General features: G+C 45.6%; 1 non-coding gene across 1 annotated transcript; it reads left to right on the top strand.

Annotated features, from left to right (window-relative positions):
- The first annotated feature begins 21799 nt into the window (after positions 1 to 21799).
- Positions 21800 to 21907, top strand: LOC141610178 (small nucleolar RNA R71). Its single transcript, XR_012528073.1, has one exon. It is a non-coding gene; the product is annotated as a small nucleolar RNA R71 (small nucleolar RNA).
- The last annotated feature ends 649 nt before the right edge of the window (positions 21908 to 22556 follow it).

The following is a 22556-nucleotide window of genomic DNA, read 5'->3' as shown; positions in this document are numbered from 1 at the left end:
AATAGTTCATAATCAAAGAGATGTTATTCAATGTATATTATATCAAATCATACTAGTATTATACTCGTGAAATTCAAGGACTGTTTTATACTCTGTGGTTAGATGATTACCTTTAAGTTAATACTCCATATATTGTTAATAAACTTAAAGTCATACGAAAGTCGATATTATATAAATGTAAAGCACAACAAATTAAAGTTGGTTATTTGTACAATTCGTTCCATATTATTTTAACTAAATGATAAGTGATGGGGCATATTCTGCACCGCTGACCAAGTCGACACTTTAGACAAGGTCAAAGATATCCACAGCAAGTCAACGACTTAGACAACCTAGCCGATGCCGCCCATCGGCCTGTCAACCTGGGTCCCGGCCTGTCAACCTGCCAGCCGGGGCACATGTCCGCGTACTCATATCCAAGACCCCTCGGCGGCGGGTCACCAGCGCCCGCCGGCCAGCCATAGGTCCCTCGGCCGAGGGGTAGATCAGTCTTTCCACCTGCTAGCCACTTGGCCACTTGGCCACTACGTGACAAAAGGTGAAGTCTATAAATACTCCTCAACCTTCATTGAGGAAAGGATCCAATCCAGAAATACACAACTTAACCTAAATACACTATTCATCTGGTATAATCTTCCTTATCTCTCTACAATATATTCCTAGTCCATTAGCATACAACCTATACATCTAAGTTTACTGACTTGGGCGTCGGAGTGGGTACGCTTGGCACAAAGCCAAGCCCTCAGTTCGTTCATTGTTGCAGGAGAGGCCGAGAGGAACGATTAAGACCAAGGGAGAATCCAACTCAAGATATCATTCAACAAGCCACGGGTGGTAACTATACTTGCTCCGGAATTACACCCGGAACAATTGGCGCCGTCTGTGGGGAAAGACACTAGAAGCTAGTCACATTCATTCCCAAAACAAACAAAAACCCACCCAAAAAGCTGAGAAGATGTCGAAACAACAAGACGCAGTCGTGACCGACGAAACCGCGTTCCACCAAGATGATACCTTCAACAATTCTGGAGTCGTGCAGCCCTCCACCGGCGGGGTAATCCAACCGGAGTTCGAGATGCCGATAATACCAGACACGCCGCTGCCAGCCAACCAGGTCACCATCATGGGGCACGTGGTTGACATAGCAAAGCTGAGAATGGTCCTGGACCTAATTAGTAATACGTCTGCTCACACTGTCACGCCGACAAGAGCGGCGGAAACTGTCCCGAAGACCGGGGCCCAAAATGTGACTCGAGAAATTTGAACGGAGCGCTAGGGAGAAGCCGACCCAAAGCAAAGTCGCGGGGAGCCCAAAGTGGGCGTGGTAGACCTAAGTCCTTCCCGTACTCATGGGAGGACAGCGTCCCCGCAACACGAACGAGGCATACCCCAAAGGAGCGAGGAGGAGTCCGGCTCGGCAGAGTTGGAGAAGAAGTCCAAGTCGAAGAAGGAGCCCCTCCCGCTACGAGGAGAGGAGCCGGGTTAGGAATGCGAGGAGCCGATCGCCACGTGCCACCGGCATGATGTGATCGACAGCCCCTCAGCGCCTACGTCCTAGAAGTCCAGGTGCCAACTAAGCTCAAGTTGCCGCCCATATCATACAAAGGGGAAGGCGATCCAGCCGACCACGCTGAGGCTTTCGAGTCTCACATGTCGGTATGGGAGCAGCCCGATGAAGTGTGGTGCCGAGTTTTCCCAACAACGTTGCATGGGATGGCTCAAAGTTGGTACAAGGGGCTTCCCGACGGCTCGGTGTACTACTACGCCGACCTAAGGGACGCCTTTTTAACCCAGTACTCTTGCAACAAGAGAAGGGCCGTGGAGACATCGGACCTCCTAACTATCAAACAGGAGGGGGGCGAGTCTCTACGAAGCTACATGAAGAGATTCGACGGAAAGGTCCAACAGATTCGAGAGATTAATCCCGGCGGCGGCCTTCGCGCTGATGAAGGGCCTCCCAAGGGGAGATTTGAAAAATGAGCTCATCAAGTGCGGAGGCCTGGGCTTGGATGCCGCCAGGAGAATGGCCGACCAGGCCATCAAAGTAGAAGACTATCACAAGACGTGGTTAGGCCCCAACGAGGCCGAGCACTCAGAAAAGAAGAGCCGCCGGGAGGGCAACCCCGATGAAAGACGCCGTGACAATAATAGGCCACGGTCTGACAAATCTGCCAGGAGACAGGACTCGACGGGCGCCGGGGGGAGTTCGGGAGCGTACTACAAAAAACGGTGCAGCGATCACACCCCCCTAGTCGTGTCGGCCGCCGAGGTATTCGCTCTGAGCAAGAGCGAAGGCCAGAAGTGGGAAAGGCCCCCTAGGCCGAGGAGTGACGGTGACACGAGCCAATACTGTGAGTACCACGGCCACACCGGACACTTAACCAACGACTGCCGACATCTGAAGGACGCCATTGAAGATCTGATCCGGAAGGGGAGCCTCGGCAAGTATGTCGCCAAAGGCCAGAAACCGAATGCCGGCGGGTCAAACAGCAAATCCATCTTTGAACGGATAGGAGTAATCCATGTTGTCATCAGAGGCAACGGGAACGATGGGTCCGCTCATGGACACAAACGGCAACTGGATGAGCCGTGTCAGGCCGTCAACTTTGTGCCCAACACAGCCACCCCCGCTCCCAAAATCCCCGATATGACTATCGGACAGGCGGACTACGAGGGAGTCATTGCTCCTCACAAACGACCCACTCACGGTCCACCGAACATAGCCAACCATTTGGTGAAGAGGTGCCTAATCGACACGGGCGCCTACACGAACATTATGTACAGAGAATGCTTTCTCGGCCTCGGGCCCGAGAGTCGAAGATTTGAACCCCGCACCAACCCATTTGTACTGCTTTTTTTGGGGTCGGCCTGGTACCCCGGGGTTGGTCGACCGCCGGTAAGGTTCGGCGAGGAACTGCAGCCGGGGAACGTTATGTCTGATTTTATAGTCATCAGCGGCACATCTGCCCACGACGTCCTCATAGGCCGGGTCACTTTGAGTGAAATCCAAGCCGTAATATCCGTCCGGGCCTTGACATTAATATACGTCTCGGACCGGGGGGAGGCTTATAAACTCACCTCGAAGAACGAGAAGGATCCCGGCGTATGGGAGGTCTACACCGACGGCTCCTCCACGACGAACAGCTCAGGAGCCGGCATCCTCATCATCAGCCCAAACGGGGACGAGTTCGAGTACGCCTTGAAATTCACCTTCTCGGCCTCGAACAACGAATCCGAATACGAGGCGGTGATAACCGGGGTCGAGCTAGCTAGGGCTGCCGGAGCAGAGCACATTGTGTTTGAAGAGACTCACCTGTTGGTTACTAACCAAATCGAGAGGGGAGTTTGAGGCTCGGGACGACGGAATGGTAAGGTACCTGGAAAGGGTAAAGGCCGACATAGCGAAATTGAAGTCTTTCCGAATCCAATGCGTTCCCCGGATCCGAGAACAACCGGGCCGACGCTCTCTCCAAACTTGCCAACTCAACCATCAAGAACGTCACCAACCGTCTTTGGTAGATATCCGGAATGCGAAGAGCATCACCGAGACCAACGGCATGGTGGGCAACGAGAGGCCGAGACAACATGGATGACTCCGATAATGAAATACAAACTTACGGGTGAATTACACGGAGGGCCGCAATCCCTCGGCCAAAATGAAACGGATCGCCGCCAGGTACTTAGTGTTCGAAGGAGAACGTACGAAGGTCCGTAATAAGACCACTTTTGAAGTGTGTCGGTCCAGCCGACGCAGAGCTAAATCTTCTGACAGAGATTCACGAAGGCATCTGTGGACACCACATGGGGGCAAGAACGCTAGCCCACAAAGCTCTACGAGCCGGCTACTTCTGGCCCACCATGCTTCAAGATTCCAGAACAAAGACCAAGAAGTGCACGAATCGTCGGATGCATGCCCGTAATACACGCTCCTCCCGGGGACCTACAACCGGTGCTCAGCCCTCTTCCCTTCGCACAGTGGGGGATGGACATGCTAGGACCATTCCCAACAGCCTCCGGAGGAAGGAAGTTCTTGATCGTCGCTGTTGATTACTTCACCAAATGGGTTGAAGCTGTAGCAGTACCGGCGAAGACCACAGCGGCCGTCAGAAAGGTAATCTGGGAAAATGTTATAACTCGTTTCGGATTACCCCAAGTTATAGTATTTGACCACGGCCGAGAGTTCTGGAGTGACCTGATAATGAATTGGTTAGAAGAGCTCGGTATCAAGTTTGCATACTCCTCCGTCTGCCACCCACAGAGCAACGGACAGGCGGAGGCGGCCAACAAAACGATCCTCAACGGTTTGAAGAAGACAGTCGAAGACCTTAAGGGAAGATGGGCCGATGAACTACCCGGCGTCCTATGGTCCCTTCGAACCACGGAGAAAGAAGCAACGGGGTACACCCCTTTCCACCTAGTCTACGGTTCCGAAGCAGTCCTACCGATTGAAGCAACGGTGCCAACATTCAGAACGGCTACCTTACGCCCAAATCGAAAACGAGGATGGCACGAAAGCTTCCTTAGACCTGGTCGAAGAAAGCCGAGATAAAGCACGCCTCAACTTGGCAGTATACCAAAACCGAATGAGAAGAGCCTACAACAGAAGAGTCCACAAGAGGGATTTAAAAGTGGGAGACCTAGTCCTAAGGAAGTCGGCTGCCACCAACAAAGGAAATATTCATGGTAAAGCGACGGCCAATCGGGAGGGTCCCTACAAGGTGATTGAAGAGATGAGACCGGGCACGCACGGGGGCCGACGGACATGGGAGGTGTGCCTTTGATGAGCCATTGGAACACCGACAACTTGAGGAAATACTTTGTGTAGCGGCGGAGGTGTCCAAATCCATTGTGGACACCCCAACGCATGATCATGGCAAACGAATGAATCACCCAAATTTTCCGCCGAAGTGTTTGTCACTCAAAGAGAAGAATCGCTACCGAGCCATTAACCCCGATTACCTCGGCCAAAGCCGAGAGCGACGGGGACACAATGACCGGTACCCTAGAAGAATCGCTATCGAGCCATAACCCCGATTACCTCGGCCTTAGCCGAGAGCGACGGGGACACAATGACCGATACGCGCTATCGAGCCGTAACCCCGATTACCTCGGCCAAAGCCGAGAGCGACGGGGACACAACGACCGATATGCTAGAAGAAACGTACACTCAGTGCAGTTGAGACGCGAGTCTGGCGGTCAATATGCCTACAGTTACGAGTGCTATCGAGCCATAACCCCGATTACCTCGGCCTTAGCCGAGAGCGACGGGGACACAATGACCGATACGCGCTATCGAGCCGTGACCCCGATTACCTCGGCCAAAGCCGAGAGCGACGGGGACACAACGACCGATATGCTAGAAGAAACGTACACTCAGTGCAGTTGAGACGCGAGTCTGGCGGTCAATATGCCTACAGTTACGAGTGCTATCGAGCCATAACCCCGATTACCTCGGCCTTAGCCGAGAGCGACGGGGACACAATGCCGATCGCGCTATCGAGCCGTGACCCCGATTACCTCGGCCAAAGCCGAGAGCGACGGGACACAACGACCGATATGCTAGAAGAAACGTATACTCAGTGCAGTTGAGACGCGAGTCTGGCGGTCAATATGCCTACAGTTACGAGTGCTATCGAGCCATAACCCCGATTACCTCGGCCTTAGCCGAGAGCGACGGGGACACAATGACCGATACGCGCTATCGAGCCGTGACCCCGATTACCTCGGCCAAAGCCGAGAGCGACGGGACACAACGACCGATATGCTAGAAGAAACGTATACTCAGTGCAGTTGAGACGCGAGTCTGGCGGTCAATATGCCTACAGTTACGAGTGCTATCGAGCCATAACCCCGATTACCTCGGCCCTAGCCGAGAGCGACGGGGACACAATGACCGGTACGCTAGAGTAAATACTAAAGACGTTAACACAGTTGTGATGCGCGCACTAACTGCCTCGGCCATGCCGACGGTAAAAACAAAGGCACTCAATTAAAACAACGCAAGAAGACAAGTGAAGAATAATATGATCAAAGCCCCGGCCAGAGCCGAGGACCCAAAAGATGAATCTCTATTAAAAAAATAACTGCAAGAAGAGTACAAGCGACGGCCGTCCCCATAAGGATAGCCTAAAACTCTACCTACCAAAGTTTTACAAGAAGCAAGGAAATAAGGAAACAAAAGGGTACAGACTTAGGATTTGAAGCGCCAAAAGATGGCAGGGAGAGAAGGCTCAATAATTGGCCCCCGAACAGCTAAAGCTATCCGAGACGCCGGGGGAGTCTGGTGACGACCGCCCGTCTCCCTATGCCTGTTGATTCCCTCCATCAGCAGCAGCAGCCTCCTCGTTGGCTGGCTCAGACGAGGGCTCGACATTTTTAAGCGCCTCAGCTACCTGAGCCACCTTCGCCGCCTCCGTCTTCTCTGCAGCCGCTGCCTCCGCAGCCTCAGCCATCTCGTCCAAGAGCTTCTCAAATTTATCCCACGGAAAGGAACCATCGGGGACGACCCTTTTTATCGCCTCCCTGGTCGCCTCCTCGGCCCGGTCCGGGGTGGGCGCACATTTTTGGGAGAAGTTCATCTTGGAGCATGGCAATGTCCTTCTCCTTTTGAGCAATGACTGCTGCGCGTCCCTAAGCGCCTCCGCCTGGTTGTGGGAACCGATTCTTCCACTTTTCCCCCTCGGCAACCGCGGCTTTATGAGCGTCCATGTACCTATCCCGCTCCTCCATCATCTTGGCAGTAGCGCCATCAGCTTCCTCAACTTTGGCCCTCTCGGCCCCCAGCAGACTTCTCAACCTCCTCCGCGCTTCTTGGCGAGAAAAGAAATCCAGTTTAAACTTCGCGGCCTCCCCTTTGCGGAGAGAGGTCAAGTCTAAGCTTCGCCATCGGCGGCGCAGCTTGGCCCATGGTTTTCTCCTGCTCCGCGATATAGAAGCCGGCTTGTTGGGTCCACTTCGCCCGACCTCTTATACATTTTCAGACCCTCCGCCACAAGCTCGGAGGCAGAGATGTTCTGAGCGGAGGAGTCAACAATGACATTTCCGTCACCCACCGTCTCGATAGCCCTCTCGGGCTGCTTCCCTGATTGCCGTTCAATAAGAACGGCGGTCGCCGAGGAAGGATCTGCAAAAAATTTGCACAAAGCATCCATGTCACCGTGCATTGACACATCGAAAAGCGGTCGCCCTGGGATGTCCAGCGAACCAGCTAAATCCGAACCACAAGTTAGATCCGTACCAGTTTGAGCCCTTTTTGTTCGAGGGCCGGATGGATCGGTTTTCTCCCCGGCAACAACGGAAGAAGACGGTGGCTCTTTCCTCTTCTCCCCAACAACGGTAGAAGCAAGCGGCGGCTCCTTAGCAATGGTCACCGACCCCCCGGTAATATCAACGACCTCCACAGGTTCCCTCTGAACCACCTTTGGGGTCGAAAGAGGAGCAGCACGACGCCGCGTGGGCGCAGCCCTCTTCGTTCTCTTTGGCACGCCTCCGAGAACCCTTGCCTGGGCCGCCACCGGATCCACCCCTTTTAACTGCTTATCCATGAGCTCGTTGGGAGACGGTCTGCGATCGCGCAATTCAGCCGTAGGATGCCGCACAACTACCTTCCCGTCCTTATCAAGGCCTAACCGCTTCAAGGTACTCTCGGACAGATCCTGGCCAAACCGGTCTGCAAAAATAAAACCAAACAAGAATTACACGACAGGAATAGAACATAGCTCTAAAAAACAGGAGCATAACAGGCAAAAATAGGCCTCACACCGACCCCACTCACCCCGGGCCGAGGGCGGATGAGGCCGACGTGACCGAGCAGCTCATCTTGAAGAATAATCCGAGTCGGGGCAGCCATCCCTTCTCAAAGATCGAGCAGTGCAGACGCCCGCTCCTCATCCTCAGTAAGAGGAACCTTCGAAGCGTCCATTTTCACCTTACCCCGGGAGGTACACTCCTCATACTCTTCCCGGTTCTCACACCGCAAGTAAACAGGGCTCTGGAAAGACCGGGGCAATGGGTAATCCTCCGGCACTTGGACATAAACCCACCGCCGTTGCCAGTCTTTGCAGGAAGTAAGCTTGTTCACGGAGGCATAGCCTGGCTCCGTCTGTACGCTGTACCACCCCACCTTATTAGCAATTGACGGTCGAAGACTGTGAAGTCGGCGGAATAAGTTGACTGTCGGGATCTCCCTCCTAAAGAGACAAAGCCACACAAAGCCAACTATCGTCCTCATGGCCAGCGGATGTAGTTGGGCCACCGCGACGTTCATAGCTCTGATAATGGCCACGACGTATCTATTCAGAGGAAACCGCAGCCCATACTCCAGATGCCTGATGTACACGCCGGTGTGACCCGGTGGAGGGCAACAGACCGCCTGACCCTCTTTAGGAATAACGATCTTATACCCCTCACCGAACGAGAAATGGCCTCCGAAAAATGTCTCGCCGGAACAACGGCCGAACTTATGGAACCAACCACGTTCAAGACGATTAAATCGTACAGGCTCGCCATGATCCGGGACAGACGACCTCCCACCATCGGAAGGGGTCCCCTCATCCTCATCAGCATCCTCACCCTCATCCTCCCGCCCCTCCGTAAGGTGGTGGATCGACTACGGGAGAAGGAGACCTAGGGCCCCCAAACCTTATCGGAATGGCGTCTAGTATCTCCTCCCCATCAAGACGCAACGGGTAATCCTCCGGCGCAGAAGTACTAGTCCGGCGCCGATGAGGACATAATAGCAACAATTATTTAACAAAATAAGAAGAAGAAGTTTGTTTGTTTACCTTGAAGAAAAACACTCGCCGGAATAACAACTCTGAATGTTAGAAGACAGAAGCCCTTGAAAGTTTAGAGGAAAAATTTTGGAGAATGAAATTGGTGACCAATTTCACGGAGCAACTGCCCTATTTATAGGGAAAAGCCCATGAAGCAGGACCAATCGAGAGAACAGACCCTGAAGCGTCAACCAATCAAAGCATGCGGACACGTGTCGGACATGCAACTACGGGATGTCAATCGTTGCAACAGTTGTGTCAATCAATGCAACAGTGACCAAACGTCTTCAACACGCCTATTCAAATCTCTCCGCCTATTCACCTTCCTCAACAAACTCCCAAGTATCTGCTCTCCGCCGGCCACATGATCAACCAAGCTAGACACCGCCGGCCGGGGGCAATCAAAAATAACCGGCAGTCTCAACCCCGGTCTCGGCCAGCGTACCTTTCTTTTCCACATCGGATGCCCAATACACATCCATGTGGAGGGGGGATATGGTACGGCCTAAGAAAGACTAGGCAGAGCAGAAGAAGCCGCCGCAGAAGAAGCCGATGCAGGAAAATTTTCTACAAACTACTTGCGCAGAATATACGCTCAGACGTACATCGAAGCCCATACCACGGCATAGACTACGCTGGGGGCAAATTGATGGGGCATATTCTGCACCGCTGACCAAGTCGACACTTTAGACAAGGTCAAAGATATCCACAGCAAGTCAACGACTTAGACAACCTAGCCGATGCCGCCCATCGGCCTGTCAACCTGGGTCCCGGCCTGTCAACCTGCCAGCCGGGGCACATGTCCGCGTACTCATATCCAAGACCCCTCGGCGGCGGGTCACCAGCGCCCGCCGGCCAGCCATAGGTCCCTCGGCCGAGGGGTAGATCAGTCTTTCCACCTGCTAGCCACTTGGCCACTACGTGACAAAAGGTGAAGTCTATAAATACTCCTCAACCTTCATTGAGGAAAGGATCCAATCCAGAAATACACAACTTAACCTAAATACACTATTCATCTGGTATAATCTTCCTTATCTCTCTACAATATATTCCTAGTCCATTAGCATACAACCTATACATCTAAGTTTACTGACTTGGGCGTCGGAGTGGGTACGCTTGGCACAAAGCCAAGCCCTCAGTTCGTTCATTGTTGCAGGAGAGGCCGAGAGGAACGATTAAGACCAAGAGAGAATCCAACTCAAGATATCATTCAACAAGCCACGGGTGGTAACTATACTTGCTCCGGAATTACACCCGGAACAATAAGTTATGAGTTTAAGACATGACTGAGATATATACTAGTCAAATTTCCTCCCGACCGACCCCATTCATTTTTTTTTCCAGGGTTAAAACCCGAAAATCTTGATCAATAATGATAGGCTATCGTACACCTATGCAAAGATAATTACCCTAGACATAAATTAATGTTGTAACACCCCCTCATACCAAGGTGCCTTACCAGGACCACCCTACCATGAAAGTGTGTTACCGTCTCGGTTGCCCGAGGTTAGTACATATCAAAAGCGTCTGAACTGAGCACATTTATTAAAAAATCTTGCAAGGTATAAAGTTTACAACATCCAAATCCAAATACCGATTTAACAAAATACAACTCCAATGTCTGACAATAAAAGAAATCAAACTAAGACTCAGACGGTGATGCTATGACTGGTGATGACAATACTCCCATGACTGTCCCCAAGCTCACACTAGCAATACCTGTCAAGCCTGCTCACCATCCCTGAATGGATCACCGCAGATTCCACAAACAACAACGGGGTCAGTATTACTTAAATAATAAGACAACAAACGAGGTAATCAACTGATTATCTCCAATTCCCAATCATCCGTTCTCACACAGTAACCGACTACACACCGAAGTGTGTAGCCCTGCCAGATTACCCATCGCAACAGGTAATCCTCGCCGCCAGTGGGTGACCGCAGCCGATCCCACCTAGTCCAGCTCCTCAACGAGCGACAAACAATCCCTGTCCCTTAATGTGCACATCCCCTCCCGTGGCGGGTTCCACGGAGGGCGAACTAGGGTGTGAAGCCACTCCCACAAGTGACTCCACCACAATCACAATCACATGACATCACAACCGTCTCAATACCCTCACACCAACATCGTCACAACAATCTCCATACTCCGATGATCAACAGATAACAATAATCACACAACAAACATGTCTTACAAAGAACAGTAATCTGAGTAGGGAAACCCTACCTTAGCAATCAACAGTGGAATGAACTCGAACAATCAGAAAGGCTCCTCTACGAAGTCTTCTCTTATACCATAATCATATAACACAATTACACATTGCACAACCCCTATATTCCCAATTCCGTAATTGTACAGTAACCCCAACGAATACGAATAACATAGAAATAGAACTTACCAACAGTAGGATGAGGAATTATACGCAAGAACTCCGAAGATTTCACACACAACAAAGCTATGGGATGATTAGGGAGTGATTAGGGTTAACGTAGAAATGATGAAGTTGAAATGATGTTTTAAAAACTGACGCGGGATATATAATAATCTTAAACACTCCCTAATCAAACCGTCAAAATAACACTCGCCAGACCGAATACTCGGTCGAGTAAAGTTATACTCGGCCGAGTATCTGCTACTCGGTCGAGTATTCACTATACTCGGCCGAGTATTCATAGGCAGAACCAAAACAACTCGCAACAACAGCACTACTCGGCCGAGTAGGCTCTACTCGGTCGAGTAGTCACCAAAGAAAATCCGTAATATTACAAATGTAGTAATAGGGGTCGAACACAAGGAGACGGGAATTGTGTTTATGAAATGCTATGGAAAGATTCTTATCAAGGTCGGTTACGTTTGGTTTGGTTTGTTGGTTGGTTTGATGATTAATAATTATAAAGATGTAAACTATATGATAAAGGGAGTCTAGGGGAGTCGGGTCACACATGCAAAGGTAAATACATGTTCATGTTAAACTCGTTAATAATAACATTGTTAATTGTTTAGACTTAGAGACACCCACCTTACGATATTAGTGTCAACCATAGACCGGGTCCTAGAGAAACTCTCATTTATGACTAGGTCATCCTACTACACATGCTTAGTCTAATCCGATTCCGTGCCTCTCGACTTATAGAATGAATTAACAAACTTAATCTATGATTATGACCAATGACCAAAGATTAAACATTGAGGTGCAAACATGTGATAGAAACAATTGGACAATATTATAACAACCTAATTTATCATTTTGCATATATGATTTTGCATGGCTCCCCTAGCCCCTAGACTAAGGAATTTAGCTACTCATGACGAAATGTAAACTATAAACTTTGTTATAAAAAATGATAGACATGCTAATAGAAATGATATAAACTAAATGATAAAACATAAAATATGAGATTAAACTATGTGATATAATAAAAGTACTAATGATAGAATTATATGATAACTAAATGGAAATGTAAACTAGATAAACAAGAATTAGAATTACCGAAATAAGGAAATAGAACTTGAATTGCAAAGAAGCATAAAGAGAACCAAATGCTTGAATAACTTAGAACCAAATGTTTAACAACATCAACTAAAAGCTTAAAAATATTGAAACTAATATGAAAACTTAGAGAGAATTTTGCTTGAGGCTAGAGTGAAATAGTGTATGAAATGCGTAAGATAAGATATCCCTAATGTCGGATTAAGGCCTCTATTTATAAGAAAATAGGGGCATAACGTAAAATCCAAAGGAGGGGTCAACCCCGATCAGGGTTACCAGCCCCGATCGGTGGCGTGGTTATCCGGCCATTTCCTCTTAATTCCTCGCTTAAATGTTGAGGGAATCCAATGTTTGCGATAAATGACCCTTAATGCACCCGGGTAAATGATTAATCTATCAACTTAAGAGCTTCCAAAGAGTATCCTAAGCTTGATCTTTTCCACATGATTTTGGACTTCTCATTGGGCTCTTTGTAGGATCATTTTGCATTGTCTCATACACTCTTGCTTGGGCTTGGAAACACACCTTCCATTGTCATGCTTGGTCCATCTTGTTTCCACTTAGCTTAGTGAACTTGGTGCATGCTAATGTGATAGGAAAAAGCCTCTAAATGCTTAAATTCCTACAAAATGTAAAAAATACAAACCACACACCTAGAACACAAGATTAGCTCACAAATATACTAATTAAAGTATGATATATAGTAAAAACCGAGCTAAAATGAGGGGTAAAAGTATATATAAAATGAATACATCAAACTCCTCCAAGCTAAACCCTTGCTTGTCCCCAAGCAAGAAACCATATCCCATCAATTACAATACCCTAAAACAAGCTAAGCATAATGATTAAAACCCGAAACAACATGGGCAAAGGAATAAAGCAAGAACATGGATGAGATTTACATGACGGCGTAGCATGGAAAACTTGAAATGAACTTTTAAGCTCTTGCATGATCTTTTGACGGCGTAGCATGGAAAACTTGAAATGAACTTTTAAGCTCTTGCATGATCTTTTGACTTATGGACTCTCACGGTACACTCAAACTCTTTTATATGTGAAAGGACATTTTTGTGAATAAACACTCAACTATCCCCGACTTATAATAATGTGCCCGCAATCTAATATGGTAATCAATCAAAACTAGTAAGCCAAAACAATCAAATGCAAGCATGATAAAGAAGCCAAATGGGTAGGAAAAAGACAATATGTAATGGGTAAGAAAGGGGAACAAATGAATTATGGATTGTGCAGCTAATGTTAAGTTAGCAACAACCAAATGTAAGGACGCTCAATCCCAATTCTAATCCCAAATTGCAATACAAATCATAAGAAAACTCTCCAAAATATGTGAATAATGCATGAGAGTTTCTCACATCAACTTCTTCTCCTCTTTTCTTTCTTTTCAAATCATACTTCTTTTTTATTTTCATTCATGCTTTTTCATTTTTTTTTTCATTCTTTTCTTTCTTATTTTTTTCCATTTCAATACTTCATTTTTTTCCATTTTTTCCTTCATTTTTTCTTTCTTTTCTTTCTTGAGCATTAAGACCAAGCTCATATGATATTCCAAACTTTGAACCAAGTCCCAATTGAGCACCCAAACAAAACCAAAGAAAGCTACTAACTCAACAAGGTAGGCAAATTATAATGTAGCTAGAGATAAATGTTTGTGAAGGGGTCAAAAAGGCAAATATAGTCATGTGAATGGCTCCAAAATGCTATAACAAATGAATGCATGCTAATAAATAGATGAAATGAGAACCATACTTGTGCGTTTTGATGAAACACACATCATAAGGATACACCTATACTCACCTAAGAGAGACCCGATATAGATGCGTCGGTCCAAAGAGGTTTTACCTTACCAATTTTGTAGCTTGCCAATAGTCAAGATCAAGCCTATTCGGTTCATTTTCCATCTCCCACCTACTATGTTAAGACATCCCCATGTAGCAATTATCCCAACATAAAAGAGTAAATCATTAGCTATAAGCTATCATTAGGATAAGCAAGAGGGAAAGAAGGCTACAAGCAAGCAAAAAACACAAATTTCTCTCAAAATTTTCAAATTTCTACATGCAAACTATACTATATGCAAATGCAATCCCCCTCCAAGCTAAACATAACATTGTTCTCAATGTGCCAACAACTAAATTACCCAATTAAACCATAAAAATGGCTCAAAGCACGTAAACAAGAAGGACTAGAGATTATATTTAATGGGTTGCAAGACATAAACTAAAATGCAAAGCAAAGTAAACTTACTGGACTTGCTAGCCTCCTCCAAGCTAGTACGTATACGGGGGACTTCTTCATCATTCATCTAAGAAAAGGGCCAAAAGTTGAACCCCTTCCTTCCTTTCTTCTTCTTCTTACCACTTCCACTTCCGGATGCTTCACTTTGTTGACCACTTCCACTAGAATCATCCTCTTGAAGAGGAGTGACATACTCACCAATGTTTTGGCCACTTCCAAGACCATCACCATAGTTACTATAACCACCATACGCTCCACATCCTCCATGTAATGCCTCAACTCCATAATCCGACCCACATAAATCCGGACCGGGAGCATATGTAGTAAAAGTACCTGCATCATTGTTAGGAGGGGGAGAAAGAGGAGGAAATCCATTCGAGGGATACGTATAAAATGAAGGGTGTGGCCCCGCGGGTTGGATTACTCCTTGCCTAGCAAAATGATCATATATGGGATGCAATGCAAGTCTTTGGTCATCACGAATTGTATTAACACTTAAGCTTAAGTCTCGCATCATATCCATCATTTCTAGACTAGTGGGTAAATGAATACTAGAGGTGGAATGACGTGCTTGAGAGGGTTGACCCCCCTCACGCCGCTCAACGGTGGTACGTGTCTCACCTCGTAGAGCCAAGTGGTAAGTAGGTCTAGTAAAAGGGGCACTCCCATGATAGGGCTAAGTGTGAACTAAGGCCTTAATTTCCTCTTCTCTTCCGGTAGACTAATAGAGTCTTGCCTACCAATTTTTCAAATTATGTTAGGGTGAGAGTCCCTAAACCAATTGCAAGAAAGGAAATATCCATAATCTAGCCCGACCCCTTTTTCCCTAGAGATAAGCAATGGTCTCAAGTCGGGGTTTTCTTGGTTGAATCGACACAAGTGGTGAGCAATCTTTGTAACCAAACCTCCTAAGACAATACAACTATTCTTTGGGTTACATTGTTTGGTCAAGTGGACCGCAAATTGGTAGGGAATATTGATCCCCCAATTATCATCACCTACCATTAACATTTAGGAAAGCACCCAAAATCTCCACCTCAACTTTCCTCACCGAGTGAGGCTCATTTCTCCCAAAAAAGGTCCACCCCATAAACCTTTGCCAAACCCGAATGTCGGGGTAGTATATGTATTGGTGAGGGCAATGGTCCCAACTTTGAAAAGGGAAATGAGAAATGGCATTCCACGTCAAAACCGGTTTATAAGAATCGAGTGATTCAATATGTAAGTCTTTATGGGGCAATTGGAAGATATTAGCAAAGTCCGCTAGGTCCATCTTATGGTCATCATTAAACAATCGGAAAGTCACAAAAAGCACAAAACCGGGTTTCTTCGACCTATGAAACTCAAAAGAGCTTAAGAACTCAAGGGTGAGTTCGGGAGAGGTCTTATAATCCATTGTATAACAATGTTTCATGCCAAGGTTTTTAAATAATGTCTTAACATTCTTTTCTATTCCAATATTGTTCAATGAAGCTTGGTTAATGAATTTAGTTGGTTTCATACCTTTGCTTCTTAGGATGACCCAATTGTCATATTGCTTTTGACAATTGAAAATTACTCTGGGAAAATCTGGATCTTGCCATTCCAGGACCTCTTCTATTTACACATCCTCCGCAGCACGGGAGGATTCCGCATCACCCCTTCTCCTTTTAGAAGCACCTTGGATAGGAGGTCTTTTTGGTGCCATTTATCTGAAATTTAAGACAAAAGTTCATCTTAAGGCAAACCAAAATCCATCCAAATAGACATAATAGAACTAATTAGTGAACTAATTCATACTACAAACATGAATATAACATTATATAATCAATTTCTAGTACAAATAAGCACAAAATCAAATTCCCCCAATTTGAGTTAGGGTTTAATAAACTTGATGAAATTGATTAAAGTGGGTGAAATTAAAGAGAAAAGGGAAGAAAAGTTACAAGATGATGTTAATGGATGAATAAATCTTGCAAAATGATGAAGAAATAGATGTTTTGTAGTGATTTTAATGAAGAAAGTGAAGAAAATGAGAGAGATAGAGTAGAAGATGGTACCGTCGGGTATTAGGAGAATGATAGAATGAAATGCTTTTCTTTTTACCCGTGTAAAACAGCAGCCAGCAAAATGGAGAACCACGTCCCCGATCGGGGTTGACCGTTCTTGCGCTGACTTTTTCGCTTCCTCCGTATTTGTTTTATCCGTCCTGTTTTTCGAAAACTACGTCCCCGAACGGGGTTCTTGCATGGGGAAGCGTGCTATTTTCTTCTCTAAGTCTCTTTTCTCCATTTTCACCTATAAATCACAAGAACAAACATCGTCAAGTCGAGTATTTTATTTCTAATCTACGAAAAACTGTAAATTGCGAAAAATTAAAAAACAAAAATAAAATAAAGCAAATAAAAAGCTTAGGTTACCTCCCAAGAAGCGCTGGTTTAACGTCCCGCACGATGAAAAAGCTTGAGTCGGTTTAAGCTTTCTTAAGTAGAGGTTGAACGATCACTTCCTCTATCACACCAACGATCACATTCTCATGGTAGATCTTCAAACGATGCCCATTTGCTTTGAATTTTTCGCCCTTGGTGGTCATCACTTCAACGGAACCAAACTTCTTGACATTTGTGACGGTATATGGACCGGACCACAGTGATCGTAACTTTCCCGGAAATAGCTTGTAACGGGAATTAAATAGCAACACCTTATCACCGATTTGAAATTCCTTGTTCAAGATCTTCTTGTCATGCCATCTCTTTCTTTTCTCCTTGTAAAGACGGGAGCTCTCATAAGCTTGTAAGCGGAATTCATCAAGCTCATTTAGTTGCAACAACCGCTTTTCTCCACTCAACTTTGGATCCATGTTAAGCTCCTTAACCGCCCAATAAGCTTTTTGTTCCATCTCAACGGGGAGATGGCACGTCTTTCCATAAACCAACCTATATGGTGAGGTACCAATAGGTGTCTTATATGCGGTACGGTAGGCCCATAAGGTATCATCGAACTTCATACTCCAATCCTTTCGCGACTTGGCAACAACTTTCTCAAGTATGGACTTGATCTCACGGTTAGAAACCTCCACTTGGCCACTAGTTTGTGGATGGTAAGCCAAGCCTCTTCTATGATAGACCCCATATTTCTCCAATAAGACATCAAGTTGTTTCTCGCCAAAATGAGTACCACGATCACTAATGACGCTCTTGGAACACCAAACCTTGGAAATATGATCTTCTTGAATAAGTTGATCACGGCACGGGCATCATTTGTTGGGGTAAAAATTGCCTCTACCCATTTAGAAACATAATCAACGGCAACCAAAATATACCGATTCCCTTTTGATGAAGGAAACGGTCCTTGATAATAAATTCCCCAAACATCGAATAGCTCCACTTCCAAGATACCATTTTAGGGCATCTCGTGCCTCCTTGATATGGAACCTGTCCTTTGTCAAGCATCGCAAGCCATCACGAAATTTTTAGCATCTTGGAACATAGTTGGCCAATAGAAGCCGAATTGCAACACCTTTGCAAAGGTCTTGGATGGTCCATGATGACTACCATAAGGAGAAGAATGACATCCTTCTAGCACCCATTTCACATCCCAATGTGGGATACATCTCCGGAATAGCCCGTCGGAGCAATGTTTGAACAAATTTGGATCGTCCCATAGGAAGAACTTGGCATCATGTAAGAAATTCTGCCTTTGTTGATATGAATGGTTAGGTGGCAACTCTCTTCCAAATAGATAGTTGGCTATGTCGGCATACCACATACCAAGGAGTATTGGCTTCCAACATCATCAAAACATCATCGGCGAAGGAATCATCGATAGGTAATTCAATACCTCCATCATTGAACTTCAAACGGGATAGGTGGTCGGCAACAACATTTTCAGCCCCCTTCTTGTATTTAATCTCAAGATCAAATTCTTGCAAGAGCAAGATCCATCATATAAACCTTGGATTAGCTTCTTGTTTGGCTAGGAGATGCTTTAGTGCGGCATGATCGGTATGAACAATGACTTTCGAACCGATCAAGTAAGAGCAAAATTTGTCTAAGGCGTAGACAAATGGCAAGTAGCTCTTTCTCCGTGGTGGCATAGTTGATTTGAGCCGCATCCAAGTTTTTGCTAGCATAATAGATAGCATGGAGAACCTTGTCCTTTCTTTGTCCTAGCACGGCACCTACCGCATAGTCACTTGCATCACACATGAGCTCGAATGGCAAGTTCCAATCCGGTGATTGGATGATAGGTGCGGAAATCAAAGCCTTCTTGATCCTATTAAAAGACTCAAGACAATCGTTAGTAAACACAAAGGGAGCATCTTTAAAAGAAGCTCCGTAAGGGGTTTTGCAATCTTAGAAAAGTCTTTAATAAAACGGCGGTAGAATCCCGCATGGCCTAAGAAACTCATTACACTCTTCACATTTACCGGTGGAGGTAGTTGCTCAATAACTTGGACCTTAGCACGGTCCACTTCAATTCCTCTTTCCGAGACAATATGACCAAGTACCACCCCTTTATTCACCATGAAGTGGCACTTTTCCCAATTCAACACCAAGTCAACCTCTTCACAACGCTTCAACACTTTAGACAAGTTAGCCAAACATGCATCAAAAGAAGAACCATAGACACTAAAATCATCCATAAACACCTCCATGATAGACTCGATAAAGTCGGAAAAGATGCTTATCATGCAACGTTGGAAAGTGGCGGGGGCATTACAAAGACCAAAGGGCATTCTACGGTAAGCAAAGGTACCATAGGAACATGTAAATGTGGTCTTCTCTTGGTCATCCGGGTGAATGGGTATTTGAAAGAACCCGGAATAACCATCTAGATAGCAAAAATACTTGTGACATGCCAACCGCTCCAACATTTGGTCAATAAAAGGCAATGGGTAGTGGTCTTTCTTGGTGGCTAAATTTAGCCTTCTATAGTCAATACACATTCTCCAACCCGTCACAATTCTAGTTGTAATTAGTTCATTTTTATCATTTTTGACTACGGTAGTTCCTCCTTTCTTAGGAACCACTTGGACTGAACTCGCCCATTTAGAATCGGAAATTGCATAAATAATTCTTGCATCCAACAATTTAAGCACTTCCTTTTTTACCACTTCTTGCATGTTAGGATTTAGTCGTCTTTGACCTTGGACACATGGTTTATGATCTTCCTCAAGATTGATTCTATGCATGCAAAATTCGGAGCTTATGCCCTTTAAATCAGCAAGTTTGTATCCAATGGCTTTCTTGTGAGACCTTAAGACATGAAGCAATTTAGACAATTGACTCTCATTCAATTTAGCACTAACAATTACCGGACACATCTTCTCACCATCTAGAAAAGCATACCTTAAATTGGAGGGGAGGGGCTTGAGTTCGGGTTTTTGTATATCAAGGTCTTGAGGTATAGCAACCAAACCTATAAAGTATGAGCTTTCCTCCATTGATAGCTCTTCTCCATCCAATTCATGTTCCAAAACATCTATCTCCTCATTTCCAATTTCATCATCACCTGCAAATGATTCCAATAGCAAGAGTGCCTCCAAGGGATCTTTAGACAAAGATCAAGGTGTAGAGTCTTCTATGACAATGTCAACAACATCCAAAATGTCAATAGAATAACAAGACTTTTCTATCATGGGACTCTTCATGGCACTATTCAAATTATATGTGACTTTATCGTCATCCACTTCCAATGTAATTTTACCATTCTTGACATCAATCACCGCACCCGCGGTATGTAAAAAGGGTCTTCCCAAAATGATTGGGATTTGGGCATCTTCAGCCATGTCAAGAACGATAAAATCAACCGGAATGAAAAACTTACCAACCTTCACGGGAACATCCTCTAAAACTCCCAAAGGGCATTTTATAGAACGATCCACCATTTGCAATGTGATACTAGTACATTTTAAGACTCTCATATTAAGCTTAGCACAAATAGAGTAAGGTATTACACTCACACTAGCACTTAAATCACATAAAGCTTTATCAATTTGATAGGTGTCAATTGTGCATGGAATGGAAAAACTTCCGGGATCTTTTAACTTAGGAGGGGACTTGTGTTGCAAAAGAGCACTCACCTCGGCGTGAGGTCTATTGTTTTAGCTTCGTCAAAAGTCCTCTTCTTAGTTAAAATGTCTTTCATGAACTTAGTATAAGATGGAATTTGCGTGATTAATTTAGTAAAATGAACGGTTACCTGGAGATTCTTCACAACTTCCATGAACTTACTGAATTGAGAATTCTTTTGATGCTTTGCCAATCTATGAGGGAATGGCACTTTGACTTTTTCCGTCACCTTTGTTTCAACATCCTTCTTTGGAGGAGCATTCTCCACATCTTTGACTTCTTCAACCACAAGTGGTTCATCCACCTTCTTTGGAATATATTCACTTTCCTTACCATTAGGAGAGATCTCCAACTCAACAAATACCTCCTCATCCTCCTTGGGCATGGGTGATGCATCATATTTCGTACCACTCCTTAAGGAGATAGCATTAAGGGTAGCACGTGGTTGCTCACCTTGAGGTGGTAATTGACCCGTTTTCCTTGAAGAGCTAGATGAGGCTAGTTGAGCCATTTGTTGTTCCAACATCTTGATTGTGGCATTGTGAGATTGATCACTCTTTTGGATTTGAGCCAATAATTCTCTTTCCATTTGAACCATCATAGCCTCAAGTTTACCTCCTCCTTGGTTATTTTGTTGGCCATTTTGTGGTGGAGCTTGATTTTGTTGGTAATTTTGTTGAGATGGTCTTTGTTGGTTTTGATAATCCGGTGGGGAATTATACTTTTGTTGTTGAGGGACATAGGCATTTTGTTGTGATGGGGGTTGAGGTTGAGGATTAAGCACATTATTACTTTTATAAGATATATTCGGGTGGAATCTTGAATTCGGGTTATATGTATTTGAAAATGTACTCGATGGATAAGAACTTTGTCTTAGAGCTTGAAATGCATTTACCTCCTCAATAGTAGCTTGGCAATGAGCGGTTTAATGACCCGCACCTCCGCAACCGTCACAAACAATGATTGGACTTGTAGAGGACACGGCATTGAGTTGTTGAAGGAAATCTCTAGCATCTCGTTCCGCCAAATTGTTGTTGGAGTAAGGCAATTTGAGCTAACAAGACGGGATTGTCGGAGGATTCTTCTTTACCTTTGAGTGGCAGACTTCGGGAATTGACATATTGTGCGTCATGGATCAAACCGCCCATTGTTGGCGGAATTAAGAATCCTTCGGGACTCGGCACAACATCCATTGTAGAATGTTATAGTTAGAAACCAACCATCCAACCCATGATGTGGTCATTGTCTTTGCAAGTCTTTATACCTCTCCCAAGCCTCATATAAGCTCTCAAGTGCTTGTTGACGGAATCAGGTGATTTGGCTTCTCAAGGTTTGAGTTTTCTCTAGTGGAAAAAACTTTTGATAGAATGCAAGAGCCAATGTCTCCCAATTGGTGATTCCCAAAGCGGTGCGGTCAAGGCTATTGATCCAAAACTTTGCCTTGTCCTTCAAAGAGAAAGGGAAAAATATTTCCCTTATTTGGGCTTGAGTGACGCCCGTTTGTTGGATCATGGAGCAATAATCGTAGAAATTTTGCACATGAAAATTGGGATCCGCCAAAGGACTTCCCCGAAATTGCTTCCTCCCCACAAGGCTAATGAAATCCGGCTTGATCTCGAAGTCCGGCGCGGTAATTTGAGTAGTTGTAATACCGGCCGGAAGCATGGTCGCGGTGGGCTTTGAGTGATCGGAAAGTTTCACCATCTTTTTAGTTGAAGATGGTGGTGGTGGAGATGATGAAATTGAAACCTCCTCTTCTTCAAGGATTTTTAGATCGTCTAAGTAAGACTTTGTAGCACTTTCAACTTGTACGGGATAAGCGGCTTCTTTCACTTCTTTCCAAAAATGTCGTCTTCTCCTAAAGGTTTTCTCGGGTTCGGAATCCGGTGAAAGCAAATTGATAGGCTTATCGTGTACCTATGCAAAGATAATTACCCTAGACACAAATTAATGTAGCAATAGGGGTCGAACACAAGGAGACG

The sequence above is a fragment of the Silene latifolia genome, chromosome 10, assembly GCF_048544455.1.
Source record: "Silene latifolia isolate original U9 population chromosome 10, ASM4854445v1, whole genome shotgun sequence".
Classification (NCBI taxonomy): Eukaryota; Viridiplantae; Streptophyta; class Magnoliopsida; order Caryophyllales; family Caryophyllaceae; genus Silene; species Silene latifolia.
The sequence above is the reverse complement of the archived record's forward strand: the minus strand, read 5'-3'. Positions and strand labels throughout refer to the sequence as shown.